At 37.8% G+C, this 22,252-nt stretch overlaps 1 protein-coding gene across 6 annotated transcripts in view; it reads left to right on the plus strand.

The window, feature by feature from the left end:
- The window catches only part of MAPKAP1 (MAPK associated protein 1), a 327,671-nt gene that overhangs the window by 7,006 nt on the left and 298,413 nt on the right, over positions 1–22,252 (plus strand). Inside the window, exon 2 of one of the 6 annotated variants that reach the window (XM_043986958.1) lies at positions 6,487–6,515. The exons of 2 other annotated variants lie outside the window; for them this stretch is intronic. The gene's annotated coding sequence lies outside the window, so the exon portion shown is untranslated. Of the gene's footprint in view, positions 1–6,486; positions 6,516–12,814; positions 12,877–16,974; positions 17,103–22,252 lie in introns of all 6 variants that reach the window. 3 more of the 6 variants (XM_043986955.1, XM_043986957.1, XM_043986956.1) reach the window with 3 other exon arrangements.

Below are 22,252 nucleotides of genomic sequence, written 5' to 3' on the forward strand. Positions count from 1 at the left end.
GCAACAGAATGTGCACTAGATGGTATATTGCAATTGTTATGATAACTGATAATATATTGTGTATGCAAATAGACATACTATGAAAGAGTTTGACAAGTCTATTAGAGAGGAGTGAACAAAGTGCTCTGACAGTTTGTTTACGGAGAGAGACCACTTCTAGTTAAGATTAGGAAATGTATCTTGGAAGAGATTGTACCTGAGTGAGGCCTTTTGAAGGATAGGATAATTTTGTTGTTGTTTTTTAACAAGGTGGAGATGTTTTTTTCAGTACTGGACAAATACTTTAAGATGATACTAATACTTTAAGCTTGCAGTACAGTTTTATATATCTATCTGTATCTATATCTATTTCTATATCTGTTGACAGAAAGTCTGACAAGAAAATCTTGACAAGAAAGTATTCTTGTTAAAGTTAATGGTATCATAAAATGTCAGATCTTGATGAACCTTAGAACATGGAATATCTGTTCCTTTTACGTATGAGGAAACTGAGACCCAGAGAGTGGAAGTAAGTTGTCCAAAGTCAGAGTTTATTAGTATAAAAGATGAAACTTGAGTTCAGGTTTACTGAACTTCTTGTCCACTGGTTTTTCCAAATTGTGAGAGCTAAATTATGAAATTAAATACAGGCACAAACTCATTACATTTGGGGAGGGGGATAATATTTAAGAAAAGTTACTTTGTTATCATAAATAAATTTAGAAGTTTTTGAGATAGTTTTAAGCAGTGTCAAAAAATTGAGTATTTTGCTATTAAGAACAAAAATTAGGGGCAGCTATATGGTGCAGTGGTTAAAGCACCGGCCCTGGATTCAGGAGTACCTGAGTTCAAATCCAGCCTCTGACACTTGACACTTACTAGCTGTGTGACCCTGGGCAAGTCATTTAACCCCCATTGCCCCACAAAAACAAACAAACAAGAACAAAAATTAGCCTTCTACTAATTAGGTAGGAAAAAAGTTATTTGCTTAATATTTTTGAGCACCTATATGGTTTTTTTTTTCCTTTCCTTTCTTTTTTTTTTTTTTAAAGGCAATTGGGGTTAAGTGTTGAGTACATTTCTTCACCTCTCTGAACCACTTTTCTTATCTGTAAAATGAGAATAGCAATACCAGCACTGCCTGCTTCACAGATGAGCCTCAAACGAGATAATATAAAGTGCATCATAACTATAAAGGTGATATATTTTTATGTCATATTTCCTGATTATTCACTTTCAAAAATGTTTATTAAACACTTTTCTTTAAGTCCAGCACTGAATGACAAGAGTACGAAGATGAAAAAAATGACATTGTCTCTGCTCTTTATGAGTTTACAATAAATTTGAGAGGATCTAACATAAGCTAGCATAAGGGAGAAAAGAGAAGTTTAGACAAAGTATGAGAAAGGAAAGATTACTTTCAGCTAGGAATACCAGGGTTGTCTGGAGAAGGGGGAGGAGGTGGAAAGGGAGCAGATTGCAGGCCTGCAGACAGCCTGTTGAGATATAAAAGGGTGACTGCTCAATTGGACTTATGAACAGAACAGCTAAGTCCTCCATTTTTGCTGGAAAATAGAGTGTGTTAAAAAGCTATTGTGGAGATAAGGATGGAACCTGTGATTTCCTAATTTAGGAAATTTGGTTAAGGAAACTCCTTTTTTTTTTTTTTTGGAACTTTATTTTTTTTAATTATTATTTTCCAGTTACATGTAGAGATAGTTTTCAACACTTTTTTCATAAGATTTCCAGTTTCAAGTTTTTCTCCATCCCCTCCCTCCCCCTTCCCCAAGACGGCAAGTAATCTGATACAGGTTATATATGTACAATCCCATTAAACATATTTCTGCATTAGTCTTTCTGTGGAAGAAGAATCAGAAGGAAACTCCTAACAGGGCAGGTTGGGTCTTTCTCTCAAAGTATTAGAGGATTGTCTGGCTTACAGAGAGGTTAAATGATTTGCCCAGGGTCACATAGATTGACTGGAAAGGTAGGTTGGAAACAGATTGTGGGGGCCTTTAAGTGCCAGCATAAGGTGTTGCTATTTTATTTTTTTTGGCAGGACAGAGCCATTGAAAGTTTTTACTAGGAATGTGACATGGTCCTATCTATGCATTAGGAAGATTCTTTTGGCAGCTATTTGAACATAGATTGAAGTGGTGAGAGGATGGTAGCAGGAAGGCTGGTTAGGCAGCTACCATTGTAGTCATCAGTAGTTAGAAGAACTTCCATTAGAGTGACAATAGAGGAGGTAGTGAAGAGGAGTTATATGGTACCTTAAATGTTACAGAGAAAATGTCAAAAGCGAAGGGGTGGGGGAGGTCTTGTTAGTTCTGCTTTGCAAGTGTGGTTTACAGTGTGGATTTGGTGTGTAAATGGGATGTGTTTTGGATGAAAGGTAAGGAGGTGAGCTAAAAATTTATATTTGCACTGTCACATTATTTAGCTCATTTGATTTTTATAAAGCCTAGTAAGTTGGCTAGGTATTTATTAGCTCTTATTTTATAGATACACTGAGGCACAGGTTATCAGTTCCTTAAAGTCAGAGAATTCTAGAATATTAGAGAGAATCTAGTCAGTTCTCTGACATAAAACAAGAATTCTCTCTATGGCAGGTGTTAGTAAACATTTTTGTGCATGTCATAGACCATTTTAACAGTCTGATGAAGCCTTTGTACCCCTTTTCAAAATGTTAAAAAATAATGAAAGAAAATGCTAAATTTTAGTGAGAGGTAATACCAAAAAGATGTAATTTTTTTTCCTATCCAAGTTCACAGACCCCTTGAAATCTGTCTATAGACCTATAATGGGATAATGGATCCTCCCTGTTATATGGCATCCCTGACAAGTGATTATCTTCTGTCTTCTATCGATTATAGTAAAAGACCTCCAGTGACAGGAACTTAGATCTGGAAAGAGCCCTTTCTGTTTGTATCTAGCCAGTTCTATGCTTATGCTGCTGCTGTTCCTCCTGTCGCTCCTCCTCTCTCCTCCCTCCTTCCTCCTCTCTCCTCCCTCCTTCCTCCTCTCTCTTCCCTCCTTCCTCCTCTTCCCCTTCCTCTTCCTTTTTAAAAATGCTTTTTGTCTTCTTTCTTTCCCTTGTTCTGAAATTTATGCTCCAGGAGCAAGCAAATATGAATATAATTGCTCTTCAGCCTGAAGGTACTTCTGTATTTGAAAATAGCTATCATAGCCGCCCTAAATCTGTACTTGAGTTTGAAAAGTCAACTTCCCAGATATTCATAGGGACAGTTCCTATGAAACAGAGCTGGGGATCAGACAGCAAGCTCATGTGAGTTAACAGTGTGACTTTACAAGCAAAAAGAAAAAAAAATAGCTAGTGGTCTAATACAGGTCAACAAATAGAAAAATGTATAGGTCCAAAATGGAGATAAGTCTGTGATTCTCTGCCCTGGTTAACTGTCTAGTGGAATTCTGTGTTGAGTTTTAGGCACCACATTTTAGGAAAGACATAGACAAACTGAGGTGCACATAGATGGTGATAGAGCTATTTCATGAGAAGATTGGTTGAAGTTTAGGCTGAAGAAGAGAAAATTTTACTTTAGAGTACTAGATCATTTTCTTCCAAGTGTTTGAAGGACTCTGATGTTGAAGAGAGATTAGACTTGTTCTCCTTGCCCCCCAGGAGGCAAACGTAGGAGTACTGGATGAAAATTATAGAGACATAGATTTAGGCTTGAAATAATGAAAAGCTTCTTCACAATCAGAGTGGGACCGAAGTGAAATGGGCTGCCTGTGGAGGTGGAGGCTTCACTTTCATTGGAGTTCTAAAATCAGAGGTGGCATCATAAGTTGTTGGGATTTTGCAGAAGGGATTCTTGGTTAGGTCTGGGTTGGGATAGTTGGCCTCTGAGGCTTCTTGCAACTCTCAGATTTTGTAATACTCCTCTTTAAGCTAGAGAGATCCCTGGTTCCTTAAACTAATTGTTTTTTTCCTTTTGTGGGACAATGAGGGTTAAGTGACTTGCCCAGGGTCACACAACTAGTAAGTGTCAAGTGTCTGAGGCCAGATTTGAACTCAGGTCCTCCTGAATCCAGGGCCGGCGCTTTATAGACTATGCCATCTAGCTGCCCCGCCCCTGCCGCCCCCCCCCCCCCCAACTGATTGTTACTATGGAATGAATTCCAGTTCCCTCATGCTGCTTACCTTCTTCTGGACATGTTTCACTTTGTCAGTATTCTTCCTAAAATGTAATTTTCTGATCTGACAAAATACTTCAGATGGGGTCTGACTAGGTAGACTGCACTGGAATTATCCCCTTTGAACTTGGACCTGAGGCTGTTATCCATATCATTGAGGATGGCCCAAGCCTTTTACTTTAGTGTTACACTAGACACATTGAGTTTGCTAGCCAAGAAACCCCTCAGGTCTTGTTCACAGCTTATTAGTGGCAGAGCCTTCCTTGTTGCTTTAATAGAGCACCAAACTCTTCCAGTTGCCCATTTTACTCCTCTGATCACAGAGAGTGTAGTTATTTGTAAGGGGCCATTTCGGTCTCCCTTGTATCTATATTTGTTCATTTTAGCCTCTTGGGGAGGACTTTGATGTGCAAGTAACTCCTAAAATGCATGATGTTTTATTGAATAAAAACACTCAGGATTGAAAAGGAGAGTGGAGACACCCAGCACAGAGATAGAAATACAGCCAGGGATTTCCCACCCAAGAGTTTAATTTATTTTTATTTTAATACAAGACTGCCACAAAAAGCAAATTGAAGAAATATTGGCCTCCTAGCTACTTGCTTTCATTCATACTCTGTTTTATAAGGAAATGCTATTGAATATAAAAATGAAGGGAATAAATCCCGAGCAGTCATTTAAAATTTATTAACCCAAGTTGGCAGCAGCCTAGATATATGAAGGAAAATAGATTTAATATAGGAAACGCAAAATTTGGACCAGAAGATGAAAACCATTTTCAGTAATTGAAAGGGAGAAAAATGGAGGAAATGACTTAAAAACAAAACACAAAATCTGGAAACAGTACAAGGTGGTAGAAAGCCATTGGAATTAAATTACAGTGATCGCTTGCCATATAGATTGGCTATTATGTCGCGTTTATCTGTAACTATGTAGTGCTAGGTTTACACCGTACCAGACCAGAATATCCCTTTATGAATATGCTTTTACTGTTGATGTAGAGCAAATGGACTGATTATATAAAACGTTTAAAAAAGAGACTCTGTTTCTCTGTTCCCAATAGTCACATTCAAAAGTAGAGTATTAAAAGAAATTATTCTGTCAGAAGAATAGGTACAAAGTTCTTGAAGGGAATGGGTTTCTTTTGTCTAAGCTAATCTCAATGTTTCTGTTTTGTGGCACTGCTAAATATTCAGTTCTCCCATATTCAAAACCTTGGGGCTGTCATTCACCCTTCCCTCTCCCTCACCTCTTATATTAAATCTGTTGTCAGTCCTGTGGATCTCTCTTTTCCTTTCCCTCCTATCTGTACTGTTATTATAGACACCCCCATGACCATCACTGTGACCATGCCTGGAGGGAGGAGATCAGATGCTCAGCTTTATACTCTTTGGAACCTTGTGTCCTCATCTTTCTCCTGGCCATTTTTCACCTTACCGTCCCATCTTCCAAACCAGAATTTCAGAGAGCACACTCATGAGATGCTAAGCCACTCAGCTCTGTACTCCTTGGGACCATGTGTCCTCATCTTCATTATGGCCATTTTTTGCCCTACCCCTTTAGGGAGAGTACTCTTTCCACCACTTGTTATAATCAGATAAGCACAGTTATTGTATCTGGAAAGAGCTGCTCTATTCTCACCATCCCTGTGGTTTCTCAGATAAAATATTTCTCCCTGGTCACAACTCACTGCTATGTGTTGTCTCCTCCTAGGGCAAGGGTCATTTTGTTTTTGTATATGTATCCTTATTAGTTAGCACAGGGCTTGGCACATGATAAATGCATAATAAATGCTAAGCATCAAAAGGTTAGTGATCGTGGTAGTAAGCTCCCTCATAATATCACTTTGTTTTTTGTTTTGTTTTTGTTTTTGTTTTGTTTTTTTGCAGGGCAATGGGGGTTAAGTGACTTGCCCAGGGTCACACAGCTAGTAAGTGTCAAGTGTCTGAGGCTGGATTTGAACTCAGGTACTCCTGAATCTAGGGCCAGTGCTTAATCCACTGCGCCACCTAGCTGCCCCCTCATAATATCACTTTACCAAATATTGTGTCTTTGTGAATCCAGTGGCATAGTGGACCTTAGAGGCCCTCTAGTTCAAGACCCTTATTTTACAATTCGGAAACTGAGGATCAGATGAAAGAAGTGACTTGCTTAAGCTTATATATGTTAGGTAGTAGATATCAAATTCAGGTCCTCAGATTTCAAATCTGATATGCCTTACCTCCACCAAGCTGTAGTGGGGATATGAAGAGAGCATAGGTGGGAATGCTTCAATTTGACATTTTTAAGTGATATTGAATATGGCAAATGATGCTAATTTCAATTTCCTTTTGGCTTTTTTCTTTAAAGAGATGAATATTAAAGACTAGAGAATGTGTGTGAGTATTAATTTCTTTTTTTGGTAACTGATTAGTAAAAGCATGAATATTAAAATGCCACTATGAATTGTTACTTTTCCCTTTTTATTCTCTCCTTAATTAGTATGTGCTTCATTATTAAGATAGCAATGGTTCCAGCATGTACAGTCAGCCCGAAATGGCGAGATAATGTTATTTTTATATGCCTACTAAGTTCATTATAATTCTCGTGTACGTAGGTTTAAAAAAAAAAGACAACATAACCACGTATTGTAAAAATTTAACGAAGTGTTTGAGCCTATTTAGATTAGGAAAATATCTGGCAAGATGCTTCTTCTGCAAACAGCCTCTGTCCAAAGCCTTCTGTATATTATCAGAATGAAAAATGACAGCACTTTGTCATCTGTTCAAATTGATATTGCACTCTTTGCCGTGACAGCTGAAAAGGCCCACAGGTGTCATATAAGGAGGTGACCATGTTGTCATATTTCATTTCGGCATCCCTCTGCAAAGCCATAATTACCTAATTAGGTTGTTAATTAGGAGATTAGCATTTCACTATATTGATAGAATGCTCTTTGTCGGCATGAGGCTACATACAGATTTTTGTGGGTTCTAATTTATAATTGCTGCATCTTTTGGACTTATTTATTTGCAGAAGATTCCGGTCTGGGCTAAGCCAGCTTTCCAGAGAAGCAGTTTGTTTATAAGATAATGAAGGCTTGATTATTGCATTGATGTTTCCACCTTTAAAAAATGAGCAGAATTAAGGGGGTGGCCTCATCCCCCAAATGGCAATAAAAGCCAGGCAGTTGGTATAACATGTATCTTCATTATCATAGAGAACAAAGCCATAGTCGGAAACCGGCTACTTCCCCTCTCTACGTCACTGAATGAGAGGAAAGTTCTTTGCAAACCCTTAAAACATATAGAAATGGGAGCTGGGATTTCTGCTACCACTAGTGCTGCTGCTACCATCACTGCTATTTGGTGTGTGGGACTTGGAGACTTGGAGCTCAGTACTTCCCCCTCTCTGGAGTTTCAGTTTCCTCATCTGAAGAATGGGGATGATAGTCCTTTCACTAACTACCTAGAGGGGGTTATCATGAGGAAGACCCCAGGTAGAGAGGCCTTAAGTTCTACAAAATTTTCTTTAAGTGTCTACTGTATACAAGGCACTGTGCTAGGTGCTACCTTAGAAAGGAGAGTTCATTTCAGTAGCTACAAACAGTTAAACAGGCTGAGCTGTAAAATGGTTTGACAGAGTGGATTTGCAACCAAAAGACCTGGCTGTAAAATGGTTTGACAGAGTGGATTTGCAACCAAAAGACCTGGCTTTAAGTTCTGGTTCTAACAATTACTAGCTATGTGGCCCTGGGCAATCAACTCACTTTTTAACCTCATGGTTCTCTTCTGCAATATGGATACAATAAACCTTGCATTCTGAACCTCACAAGGGTGCTGTTTAGAAAAAAAAAAACGTGCAAAATGTTATTTTCTAACAAAATATGAAAAATTACAATATGATAAATAATAATTAAGGATTTAATGATATATAAAAATAATGGTAGACAGTGTGGCAAAGTAGATAGAGGGCCAGGCTGCAATCAGGAAGATCTGGGTTCAGGTCTTGCTTCTGACACATCTTGGCTTGTATAGCCCTGGGCAAGTTCCCTAATCACCTCTTAGTGCCTCAGAAAACTCTCTTAAGACTGTAAGTTACAGAGGAAGCACTGATCTGCATTGGTTTAAAGGGAATGTCCTTATTAGGAGTTCCCATATACTAATGAAATCTAATGCTAATTTTTTGGTTTTGTATAGGCTGATATTTTTTACTTCAGACTTATAAACTTTCTATAGAGTTCTTCTCTGAGATGCCTCATTTTTGGCATGGTTGTGACACTGATTCAAATGTGTCTCCCCCAGGACTATGATGGTCAGTATTTTCTGCAGGTCCTACTCAACTGTAATGTCTTTGGGAGTTGACTAGAAACTAATTGTGTATTTCTCATAAAAAGACCAACCCAAGTAAGTGCTAAGAGACTCATTATTAGATGGTTGGCCACCAGGGAATGAAAGAATGGTTTTAGACACAGTAAGTCTTCTACTAAGGTGTGGAGAAGTTAAATTACAACCTCCTAGCTACATATTTTGATATATTCAAAAAGGAGAAACTAATATAAATATATAAATATTTTACTAAATAGAAGCTAACAACTTCAGAATGGATTTTAGACTTCTATTCTAGTTTCTATTCTAAAGGTTTATGCTTCATACCTTGATGTTTTCTCTTTTGGCTACTTGATGGTAGTTTTTCTTAATAACTATATAATCAAATCATATTCTACAAACCTTTGTTAAAAAGCTGGCCTTTTGGGGGCAGCTATGTGGCACAGTGGATAGAACACTGGCCCTGGAGTTAGGAGGACCTGAGTTCAAATTCGGCCTCAGACTCTTAACACTTACTAGCTGTGTGACCCTAGGCAAGTCACTTAACCTCAATTGCCTCGCCAAAAAAAAAAAGAAGAAGAAGAAAAAGCTGGCCTTTCAAGGGACTTTACTAATATAATAGTTGGAGATATAAAAATGTCATGCAGTTACAAACTTTTCAGGAATTTGGATTGGTAAGTGAATTGTGCAGTATTTTCCAGTTAGCTGCCAGTCTTGAGCCTTTTGGCGACCATAGCCATTTCATAGTAGTGTCTCCACAACATTTTTTTCTTACTGGAGATGATGTGAATGGAATCCATCTTTTCAGTAATTCAGTGTTCTCATTAATGTTTGCATTTAAAAAATACCTGTATTGTAGAATCATAGGATCATAGATTGAGAACTGGATAGACTGTGGAGGCTATCTTGTCCAATCCCCTCATTTAACAGATGAGGAAATTGAGGCACAAAGAATTTAAGTGACTTGCCCAGAGTTACACTATGAAAAATATTAGAACTCCTGTTTTCCAGAACTAAGGCCTAGCGGGCAAGCTGTGCCCTGAGCTTAGCAGGACAACAATCCTTTGCAATCTCCCTTTGGATGATCCCACCCTCTGGCAAAATCACATAATTCATTTGGCATTATCTGAGCTGAACAAGCACAGGACAAAATCGGAAAGAATCAAACTTGTTCACATTCTTGTGGTTACCTGTCACTGTCAGGGCTACAGCTTGCTGGGCAGCTACAAGTATAAGTATTGAGATTTCCCCACACTGCCTTGGGGCCCCCCTCTAGAAGCAGGGCTCCAGCACATGTGCCTATAGCTCCTCTTTGTTTGCAAGCCTTTTTCTTCACTTTGAAAATAAAACTTCTCTCTAATTCCTGACTCACCTTTCTCTGACCTGTTTTGTTTGGCTCAGGCCAGTCACAGGTTAGAGGCCAGTTCTGTCCTTACTACTAGTAAGTGTCTGAGGCAGGATTTGAACTTGGTTCTTCCTGACTCTAAGCCGAACACTCTATCCATTCTGCCACCTAGCTGCAGGACAACTCCTTTCCTTTACAGATGAGGAAAATAATGCCTATAGAGGCTATAACTTGACCAAGGGCACCCAGGTAGGGAGTAGTAAGCCAGGATTTTACTTCAGATCTTTTGACTTAATCCAATTAAGTCCACACTGCCCTGAGAAGCTTATAGTTGAATGAGGGAGAGGGCAGGATAAGATGCATTAAAATATTCTCTATTCTTCCTTCAGATTGTTTCTCATCTACACTGTATGTGTCTAGTTGTTTGTCTCCCCTGTTGGAATATGAATTCTTTGCAGACAAGGGCTGGATTTTTGCTTTTCTTAATATCGCCAGTGTCTAGCACAGTACCTGGCACATAGTAGGTGCTTAATAAAAGTTGGTTGACTTGACTTTATTACCACATCTAGAAAAACTATATCCAGTATGAAAACATGTGATTACTGATGTGATTATTGAGCCACTGTCAGTGAAAAATTCGAGGAGTTGTCACATCCCTAGAGAAGAGCAAATGTGTGATTGATTGTTTTTTTTGGTTTGTTTTTGTTTTTTGGTGAGGCAGTTGGGGTTAAGTCACTTGCCCAGGGTCACACAGCTAGTAAATATCAAGTGTCTGAGGTCAGATTTGAACTCAGGTACTCCTGAATTCAGGACTGGTGCTCTATCCACTGCGCCATCTAGCTGCCCCCTGATTGATTGTTTTTAATAAAGGAGGTGTGGAGCTTTAATCTATAGGCAAGTGAGTTTGGTAATTCCTGGCAAAATTCTAGTGATGACTTGTGATCATTTAGAAAGGGAATTGACAGTCATAAAGAGACAACATGTTCAAGAACAGGTGTTGCCAAATCAACCTTATTTTCTTTTTATGCCAGAACTACTAGACTGGTTGGAGCAGGCAACTGCCCCACACAGAGTATATGTAGATTTGAGCATTTGACAGTCTCATGTTATCCTTTTGGAGAAGATGGAGAAGTATGGGATAGATGATAGGATATAGTCATGTAGATTTGAAAAAGGTAGAATGATCAGACATAAAAAGTTGTCATCAATGATTCAGTGTCAGCTTGGAAGTAATTCTCTAGTGTAATACCCCATGGGGTTGTCTATGACCCTGTGGTGGCTGACATTTTAATTAGGATTTGGATTGCTTTGAATGATGGCACAGATAGCATTCTTGTCAGCTTTGCAGATGATAGGAAGCCAGGAGTGGTAGTTAACATGGTAGATGACACTAAGGATAATTTTTTTTTTAAGTGTCAATAGAACAACTTAGTGGCCCAAATCTAAGAAATATAATATCTTGTTTAGCATTTAAAACCCTTCCTTGGATCATTTCCATCTTTTCTTTCTTCTAACATTTTACATTTTACACTTTCTGCTCCCCCCAAGTATTCTCTGATTCAGTGATGTTGGCCTTGCTATTTTTTATACACAATCCTCCATCTCTAGGCACTAGACATTTTCACTATCCCAGTGAAAGAGGGTTCCCTGCCTAGAACTCTCTACTTTCGGCAGCTAGGTGGCGCAGTGGATAAAGCACTGACCCTGGATTCAGAAGGACCTGAGTTCAAATGCAGCATCAGACACTTGACACTTACTAGCTGTGTGACCCTGGGCAAGTCACTTAACCCTCATTGTCCCACAAAAAGAAAAAAAAAAGAAATCCTGCCTGCCTGGAGGAAGAGTGTTTTTCCCCAATTGCCTCACTAAAAGAAAAAAAAAAGAACTCTACTTCATCTTGGTCTCCTACTTTCCTTAGTACTAGCTAAAACCCCATCTTCTAAAAGAAGCCCTTCCCAACTCCCCTTGATGCTAGTACTTTCCCTCTTTCTATTATTTCCAATTTCTCCTGTCAGTTTCTTTTTTCAACATAGTTGCTAACTTGTCCTCATCTCCCCTTCCACCCTTGTAGTGTGTGTGTGCACACACACACGCGCGCGCACCTTGGACTGTGAGCTCCTTGAAGGTATGAACAGGCACACTGCCTGGCACATAGTAGGTACTTGATAATTTTTTGTTGACTCATGCCTGAGATGCCTTCCTTTTCACCCATCCTTCAAACACCAATCTCAGAGTCATGCTTTATTGTAAGGATCACTGCTGGCAGACTGATGCTCATACCCCTCAGTGTCTTTCTGACTGCTCCTTTTTTGCTGAAACCTCCTCCACATTATACCCTCTGATCATAGGTGTCAATCTCTCCTGGGCCCTCTTCTCCCTCTAAGCTACTTCACTTGATGATCTTATCAGCTCCCAGGGAGATTGGGATGATTCTCAAATGCACCTATGATGCCCCACTCTGTCTGCTGACCTCCAGTCTTGAATCTCCAACTATCTTTTAGACATCTGGAGCTAGATGCTTAATATGTCCAACAGTGAACTCATTATCTTTCCCTCCTTAATCCTTCTCCTGCCCCCTGCCTTCCCTATTACTGTAGAGTGCATGCTATCCTCCCATTCCCTCAGGCTCACAATCCAGGAGTCATCCTGAGTTCATTGCTCTCTCTCTCTCTCTCTCTCTCTCTCTCTCTCTCTCTCTCTCTCTCTCTCTCTCTCTCTCTCTCATCAACACCTCCCTTCCCCATCTGTTGCTTAGACCTGTCAGTTTTACCTTTGCATCAGGAAATCTTATTCCTCAATATGTACTCTTTGATCTAGTGATATTCCTTCTCTCAGCATTTTGTCTGGCTGTCTCCCATAACTGGAATATAACTGAATTATAATAGTTTAAATATTGGATGAAATTATTTGTCACTGTCAATGTGATTTCTGTTGTCCATTTCCCTTTTTCTTTTTCATTAGCTTATTAAATAATCTTCTCATCACTGTTTTTTCTGCTTTCTTTTCTAAAAAATTCTGATGCTAGTTCTGACAAGTCATTGGTCTGACTGTGCACAGACAGCTGACTCAAGGATTATCTTCATGTGCGTAAGTCTTTTCCTATCTGTTAAAATGAAAACAATTTTGCGATGTTTGATATTTGCTATTTTCAACACCTACCGTATATTGCTTGCTTTGTATATATTTGTTTGCATGTTGTTTCCTCCATTAGGTTGTAAGTTCCTTGGGGACAGGGACTGTCTTTTGCCTCTTCTTGTATCCCTAGCTCGTTAGCACCAGTGCCTGGCACATAATAGGTGCTTAATAAATGTTTGTTGATTGATTGTTGAGCATGTCAGTGATCTCTAAAGATGGTGTAGGATCACAGTGATGTCCACAGGTTTGAAGAAAGGCAAATGTCCCGATTTTCAAAAAAGAGGAGAATGGAATCTGTAGAGGTCAGTGACTTTGACTTTGTTTCCTGACAAAATCTAGTATGCATTATTAAAGGGGTGGTTAATGATCATTCCATAGAAGAATCACTTACAGAGAGCCAGCATGTTTTCAGTAGGAACAGGACAGAGTACTAAGTTGGTAGATCTGAGAAATGCTATATAATTTATCTAGATTTGAACAAAGCATTTGAAAAAAAACCCCCAGTACTGGAAAGAAGTTTCTTTTTTAAGTGTTTTGTTAAAACTTAAATGTTGAATAGCAATACCAATAACTAAACTTGCTTAGTGACTTTAACGTTTAAATTAACTTCATTGCAAACAGTCCTAGTTGGTATATATGCCATTCTTTTACTTGTACTTTTTTCCACTTTGTAGTATTATTTTGGTGTCTTTTTAGATTTCTCTCCCCCCACCATCTTTCTTTTCTTTCTTTTTTTTTTTTTTGGTGAGGCAATTGGGGTTAAGTGACTTGCCCAGAGTCACACAGCTAGTAAGTGTTAAGTGTCTGAGGCTGGATTTGAATTTAGGTCCTCCTTACTCCAGGGCTAGTGCTCTATCCACTGTGCCACCTAGCTGCCCCTCCTCCTTATCTTAATTGTATCATAATATTCTATTCTATTATTTTGTTGAAGTTTAACCATTCACTTGTTGCTAGATATTTAGGGTATTAATAGGTTTTTCAGTTATGTTTAATGTTATAAAAATCTTTAAACCGAATAACCTTTTTTTGGTTTTGTTTTTATACTTGCTTTCTGTTTTGTTTTGTTTTTGTGGGGCAAGGGAGGTTGTTAAGTGACTTGCCCAGGGTCACACAGCCAGTAAGTGTCAAGTGTCTGAGGCCGGATTTGAACTCTGGAACTCCTGAATCCAGGGCCGGTGCTTTATCCACTGCGCCACCTAGCCGCCCCCTTATACTTGCTTTCAAGGTATGTTCCCTACGATAGAATTATTGGGTCAAAGCGGATGGTTATTTTCATAACTTTTACTGCATCATTCCATATTGTTCTTCAAAAAGATTCTACAAGTTTGCAGTTTCATCAACAGTGAATCATTGTACATGCTTTTCAATCTCCCTAGCGTTGTATTTTGTAGCTTTTACTTATTTTTGCCAATTTGATGAGTGCGAGGTGCTTTCTCTAAAATTGTTTCTCTTTGTTTATTAGTAAGGTTTTTTCATTTTTCAAGTGTTTTAATAATTGATGTTCCCTCTCTGAGAGTTGTGTTCATATCCTTTGTGACTTTTTAACCAATATAATTAACATTAAAGTAAAAATACCAGATTGGGAAAATATATCTGGTAAGGATTACAGATAAAAACTTGACCTTTCAACTGCTTTCCAGTTTTCTCAGCAGTTTTTAATCTTGTAGGGAGTCCACCCCAAGAAGCTGGTGTCCTTGGGTATACTGGATTACTGTTTTCAGTTGCTTTTGGGCCTTACTTTGTCTGTTACATTAGTCACATTTTCATTTTTTCTTTTCTTTTCCCCCCTCATTGTTGGAGGTGTAGAGGGTGCCCAAAATCCACATAGTTTTTAGATCAATAAACTCTAATTTGACTGTTGGTACTTTAGATGTGAAATCCTTGTCAATGAACAAGAAATGGATACATTGCTGGAGGAGCTGAATCATATCAGTCTTGATAGTCTTTCTATAAATGAAGGCAGAAAAAAAAAAAGAAGGAAGTTGTAGCTAAATGGAAGGGTGGGTCACAGGTATTCCTGGGTATAAAAAGAGAAGCTGTAGAAATGAGTTTTATCATGTGACCCAGGGCTACAACAAATATTATTTGTCGGACATTTTGTCACCTTATATTGCAGTACTAATAAAGTATTTGCAAAAAGTCCACCATGAAAACAGCCTCAACTTATACAGCAACATAAGTTGCTGAAGATGAAATGGTAGAGAAATTTAATGGAAAATCTGATAAGACCCTCCAGATAAGTCAACATTCATTTTTATATTTGATGATGTCATTGTAAAGGTGGGAAATGGTCAGGATGGGAAGAAGTATGTGAGAAACTATACTTCAGGAGAAAGAAATTAGAAAGACCAATTATATATAGAAATCTCATATTTTTAAATAATAAACACTTCAAAAAATAATTGGTAGGGGGGCAGCTAGGTGGCACAGTGGATAGAGCACTGGCCCTGCAGTCAGGAGTACCTGAGTTCAAATCCGACCTCAGACACTTAACACTTACTAGCTGTGTGACCCTCAGCAAGTCATTTAACCCCAATTGCCTCACTTAAAAAAAAAAATAATCGGTAGGTGTTGAAAATAGCAAATATCAAACATCACAAAATTGTTTTCATTTTGACAGATAGGAAAAGACTTACACACATGAAGATAATCCTTGAGTCAGTTGTCTGTGCACAGTCAGACCAATGACTTGTCAGAACTAGCATCAGAATTTTTTAGAAAAGAAAGCAGAAAAAACAGTGATGAGAAGATTATTTAATAAGCTAATGAAAAAGAAAAAGGGAAATGGACAACAGAAATCACATTGACAGTGACAAATAATTTCATCCAATATTTAAACTATTATAAGTTATTTGTTACAACAAGGAGACCAAAGGAACCCAGAAAGTGCCTTGGCAAACATTTGACTTGGCAAATGGAAATGGTTGTCAAAGGAAATACTTAATTAGGAAAAAACCCCTCATCTTTAAAGTCTTATGAGCAGTATTGTCCCAGAGAATATAGGGCAAAAGCAGGCCTGAGAAAATCTGGCAAATTATTCGACTAACAAGATCTTCCCTAGGACATTCATGGAAGAAAATGGAAACAGGAGTATAAATAGAAAAAAAAGGGAGAAGATTTACAAAAATTATCACAGCACACTATTTTCTCTATCAAGGATAATAGAACCACCACAACTGAACCCTTATATTATAGTCATTGAGATGTTTACGTAAGTAGAAATGACACTAAAGAGAAAAAGATGGGAAAAGCTGCTGGATTGATTGAATACAGAAGTATAGAAAAAACTTTGAACCTTATGATTCTGAAAAATGGTGACCAAGGAAACTATTGCCTTGTAGGCCTGTTTCCCTTTCTTTGCAAAATTTTTATGATAGTCGTCTATCCATGAGTTGAGGGCATTCTCAATGAAGACATTAATAAGGAAAAAGGAAGATTTCACAAATTATGTTCAGCAGTGGATTGTTACCATTTCACAACTGACTGAAAGATGTATAGGATATAAGATCCCATTATTATTTGGTGATAACAAAAATCATTCTTCCTGGAATATCAGATTTCTGCATAAGATCTTTTACAACAGTGTTTCTCCCATCCATATAACAAAATCATTGAAAATTCCTTGAAAGATATAACAACAGATATAACCCTGTTCAATGACCTTTTGATAATAGACATCAGGTGAGGCATAAAACAAGGGAATGTGCGTTTATCATTAATATTAACCATTGTGATGGATGAGGTACAGCATAGAGTGTAGGTGAGAATATTGTGGATATTGAGGTCCCCCAGAATCTGTTGTTTGTAAATGGCATTGTGATGATGACAAGAAGTCCCCAGGGTATCATAAAGCCTTTAAAAGAGAGCCATAATCACTTAAAGGAGTTTGGCCTTTCCACATAGGAAAAGTCAAGTTGATTGCCCAGATTTCAACATGTACCTGAATGTACACCCTGTAGAGCCAGAACTTTAACTTAAAATTTTTTATGTTAACTCTATTTCCCTATGATTGTTTTCCTTTTTAATCATTTGTATTTTATTCATTTAAAGACATTCTGAGAAGGGGACCATGACAGAAGAAAAAGGTTACTACTTTAAGGCTTCTCCAACAGTATCCATATCTGGGACAGAGAGTAATAAATTGACTATGAGCTGGATCCAGAGTTGAAAAGGAGAAGGTAGTACATTGGGATTGCTTTTGGGAAATTGCAGAACACTTTTATTGATCCATAAGCTTCTCATAACAGCAAAGCCCATGTTTTCAATATATTTCTATCATATTGTTAATAAAGCTTCCAGAGAATTAAAGATGAGCATCATATGGAGGTTTGTATTGACAGGGTGCAACCTAGAACCAATGAGGAACTCTGAAGAACAACAATAAAGAATGTCATCAGTGAATGGTACATTAGAGAGGATGGGTTCATCATGTTTTAAGAGTGAGGAATTACAGGTGAATGGCCAGAGTGCTCCACTGATACCCTTAAGATGTTGGGAGAAAGTGAAGGCCTTCTGCATGTCAGATGGACCCATTGAATCAGACTTTTGGGAAGAGAGGAGCTAGAACCCCATAGGCATGGATAGGTTACTATTTTTATTGTTCAGGGGAATTCCTGAATCAGAGGTCACCGATCCATTTGAGTATTTGAAAGTATCAAATAGTTTTGATGATTACTACTTTACAGTATAGTTTGAGTTCCAGTAATGTTGGGGTCCCTTTATTCTTACTTTTTTCATTATCTTGAGATTCTTGACTTATAGATGAATTTTGTATTTTGTCTAGTTTTATAATATATCACCTTGGAGGTTAAATAATCAAATCTGTAAGTTAACTTAGATAGTATCATATTAATTTTATTAGTCTAGCCAAAACTACCAACTGTGAATATCTCTAATTATTATTTTTACTTCTGTAAAGAGGGTTATGTAGTTTTATTCAATAATAAAGTATGTAAGCCTTCAGTATAACTTGATAGACCTTGATAGACTTGACTTCCCAGTTATTTTTTGCATTTTGTTTTTTATTCTGAGTAAAATTATTTTTTCTGTCTCCTGCTGAGTTTGATTAGCAATATACAGGGAAAAAATGGATGATTTTTGAGGTTATATTTTACATTCTTTTACTTTGCTGAAGTTACTAATTTTTTTAAGTATTTATTTTTTTCTGAATAGAATTTTATTTTCCAAAATATATGTAAAAACAAATTTTAACATCAATTTTTAAAAACTTTGTGTTCCAATTTTTCTTCCTCCATTCCCACCCCCCACCCACAAGAACTCAAGCAATGAAAAAATAAGTTATACACAAGTAGTCATGGAAAAATTCCCAGATTAGCTAGTTGTGAGAGAAAACAGTAAACAAAACAAAACAAAACACCAAAACTTCAGATTAAGGAATTGTCAAAGAGGAAAAGAAAAAAAAATTTAAAAAATGTGTTTCCATCTGTTTTCAGATACTATCAGTTCTTTCTCTGCAGATGGGCTGCAAATTCATAAGTCCTTCAGGGTTATATTGGATCATTGCCTTGCTGAAAATAACCACATGCTTCCCAGCAGATCATCCCCCACTATTGCTGTTATTTTGTATACAGTACATTTCACTCTGCTTCAGTTAAAGTAGGTCTTTCCAGGTTTTTCTGATAGTATCCTGTTCATCATAACCTGTATAATAGTACCTTAAGCTTGACAGAGAATTTTCTTCATAACAGCCCAGCAAAGTAGGTACCATATGTTTTGCCATTATAATCAATCATCATAACTATTTCCCTCCATCCCACTCTCTTCATATGACATTTACTCTTATCTTCTTTTTACCTATTCCTCCTCAAAAGTGTTCTACTTCTGACTATCCTCTCCCCCGCTCTGTACTCCCTTTTTTCACCCTTCCTTCCTTATCCTTCTCCCCTCCTACTTTCCTGCAGGTTTAAATAGATTACTCCTCCCAATTGGGTATGAATGCTATTCCCTCTATGAGCCTACTCTGATGAGATCAAAGTCCCTGAGCTAATTCTGTGTTCTAAATTTTTCTTCCTCCCTCCCTCCTCAACCCTCCCTATGAGATCAAGCAATTCAATATGTCATACTTGTGCAGTAATGCAGAACATCTTCATCATCCTTGAAAGTGTTTTGCTTTTTACTGCTCTCTCCCCCAATCTGCCCTACCCTTCTTCCCCCCCTTATCTTCCTCCCCTCCCTCAGAGCAAAAATATATTACTATAACTACTTGAGTATGTATGTTAGTCCTTCTTTGAGCCAATTCTGATACTAATTATTTTGATATTATTGAATCTTTAAAATTCTCTGTCTAAATATCAGTAGACATTTTACCTCTTGAGATATGCATACTCTTTTATTTTTCTTGTTTTATTACTATTGCTATAATTTCTATAACTATATCACATAATAACAAGAACAGTGGAAATCCTTGCTTTACTCTTGATTTTATTGGAGAGGATTCTAGTATTTCTCCATTTTGACTAATGTCAATCCTTGGTTTTAGATACACTGCTTATTACATTAAGAAATGTCTGTATTCCTATGCCTTTCATTTATTCATGTGGGAAAAATGGAGCGATGTAAGCTAGACTAATAGAAATACATAGATTCAGAACTGACTGGTCAGATTTCTGCCCCCCCTTCCCCCAGTAGTTATGAATGGTTTGATGATGACTTAGAGGTCTCTAATGGAGTAGCCCAGACCATCTCTGATTGATTGGCCCTGTGATCTTTAATATTTTTTATAAATGATGTGAATAAATCTGTAGATGACAAGCTTATCAAAATATCAAATGATCCAAACCTGTGTGAAATAGTTGACATACTGAATTAAAGAATTATGATTCGATTTAGTCTTGACAGGCTAGAACATTGGGCCTACTTACAAGATGAAATTTAATTGGGATAAATGTAGTCCTATACTTGGGTTTAAAAAAAAACACCTTTCCAAGTGAAAGATGGTGTAGGCATTGCTAGATATCTATTCATTTGAAAAGGACTTAATAGTTTTATTGGACTGTAAGTTCAATATGTGTCCATAGTATATTATGGCAACCATGGAAGTTAACAATCTTAGGCTGCACTGAAAGAGGAATAGTAACCAGGGATATGGATGGGAGAATCCCAACTTTACTCTTCCTTGACAATACTCACATTTAGAGTATCTTGGTTAGTTCTGGGCACTGCATTATATTCTGAAGGACATCGATAAACTGGATAGTACTAGAAGAAGGCAGGATGGTGAAACCCACAAGTTCATGAGGTCTGACTAAAGGAAATAGGTATGTTTAACCTTTGAAGAGAAGGCAGGCAGGGGCCGTACGGACTCTTCAAGTGTTTGAAGGGCTGTCTTGTGGAAGAGGGATTCAACTTATTCAGCTTGGCCCCAGAGGGCAGAATTTGGAGTAATGGATAAAATGTTGCAGAGAGACAAATTTAGACTTGATGTAATGTAAAACTTTGTATTTGGAGCTTTCTACAATTGAATTGAGCTGCCTTTGGAAGTGGCTGGGTGGTTTCTTCCCTTATTGGAGATCTTTAGTGAAAGAAGCATGATGACTTCTCAGGAGTGTTGTCATGGGAGTTCTTTTTTTTTCTTTTTCTTTTTTTTTGTTGTTGGTGAGGCAATTGGGGCCAAGTGACTTGCTATGGGAGTTCTTTTTTAATAGGTTGCCTAGATTGGACTTGATGGCAACCTGGGTCCCTTCTGACTCTGAAATTTTCCAAAATTGCTTGTTTTAAGGTGCCCCCTATGTATAACAGTCTGTATTCTAGAGTTATTATATCAAACTCATAGAAGTGGAACCACTAAACCATAGGCTCTATATTGACTTTGAAAGCCACACATTAACATTCTTCATGTTCTGTTGTATTTTAACTTATTTTGTTAATTATTTCTCAATTACATTTTTTCTTTTCTTTTCTTTTTTTTTTTTTTTTGGGTGGGCCAGTGAGGGTTAGGTGACTTGCCCAGGGTCACACAGCTAGTAAGTGTCAAGTGTCTGAGGTCGGATTTGAACTCAGGTACCCCTGAATCCAGGGTTGGTGCTTTATCCACTGTGCCATCTAGCTGCCCCTCTCAGTTACTTTTTTTTTTTTAAGTGAGGCAATTGGAGTTAAGTGACTTGCCCAGGGTCACACAGTTAGTAAGTGTCAAATGTCTGAGGCCGGATTTGAACTCAGGTACTCCTGACTCCAGGGCCTGGTGCTCTATCCACTGCGCCATCTAGCTGCCCCTCTCAGTTTCATTTTAATCTGTTTCTGACTGCTAGGGTCTCCTAGGAACCTGGGTGTTTGACACTTTTAGTGTTCTGTGTTCCAAGATCCCTTTCATGCTTAACCTTCTATGATCTAAGTTTCCTTTCAGCTCTATGAATTTATGGTTTATGTAAACAAGACTTTTTAGTATAAAAAGCAAGGTTTCATTTTTGCTACTTGTGGCCTTATCTTGATTTGTAAAGGAAATATAAGTACATGGTTTTAAGTGTCAAGATTCCTAGGCAGTAGCCAGTCCTAGCATACTGGTTGTTAATGACTTGAAGTCGGGGTACAGTGTGAAAAGGTAAAAAAATAAAATAAAATCTCCCATCTGCTGTTACATGTTGTTAACTCCCTTAGCAGCCATTAAATCATTTCAAGTACAATAATAGTGTGGGAGGTAAATTAACTAACCATTAACAATCTTATAAATACACAATTAACATGCCAACATTTATATGACACATTGATGGGGCAGCAGTAATTTTTGATTGGGAGTTTGCGGCCCTTTTGGAGCCTCCGGCTGTTGCTTATTTAAACAAGGTCTCTCAGATTACAGGTGAGGAGTGATTTGGTACTATCAAGTAAATGGTGAAATGCAGGTAGACACAGATGGGAATGTGTTTTGAAATAACCACTGTACATGGGCTTTTTCAAGTCATGTTGCTGTATGATTCTAGGTTGTAGACAGTTAGCTATGGTAAATATTTACTTGTCTCATTATTTGGAGAGAATAAGTCTGACACTTATTCTTTAAGCTTTCCCCTCCTAATGATTTCAGTATTTTTGATAATAACATCAACATTCAATCAATCTCTTATGGTTATAACTTTGGGTTTAATTTTTTTGGGGGGGTTTAGTTTTTGTTTTTCCATTTCCCTTTCCTTTTATGTCCAATTACGTACTCTTGCTTCTACCCCCAGAGTATGTTTCACATCTTCTCCACTTATGCTGCCTCCACCGCCATACTTCAAGGGCTTCGTCACCTCTCACCTGGACTATATCTCCTTATTGACAGGCATTGGGATTTAGTAGAAGAACACTGAATTTGTAGTCATAGGACCTGAATTCGACA

The sequence above is a fragment of the Dromiciops gliroides genome, chromosome 2 (assembly GCF_019393635.1).
Source record: "Dromiciops gliroides isolate mDroGli1 chromosome 2, mDroGli1.pri, whole genome shotgun sequence".
NCBI classification, from domain to species: Eukaryota; Metazoa; Chordata; class Mammalia; order Microbiotheria; family Microbiotheriidae; genus Dromiciops; species Dromiciops gliroides.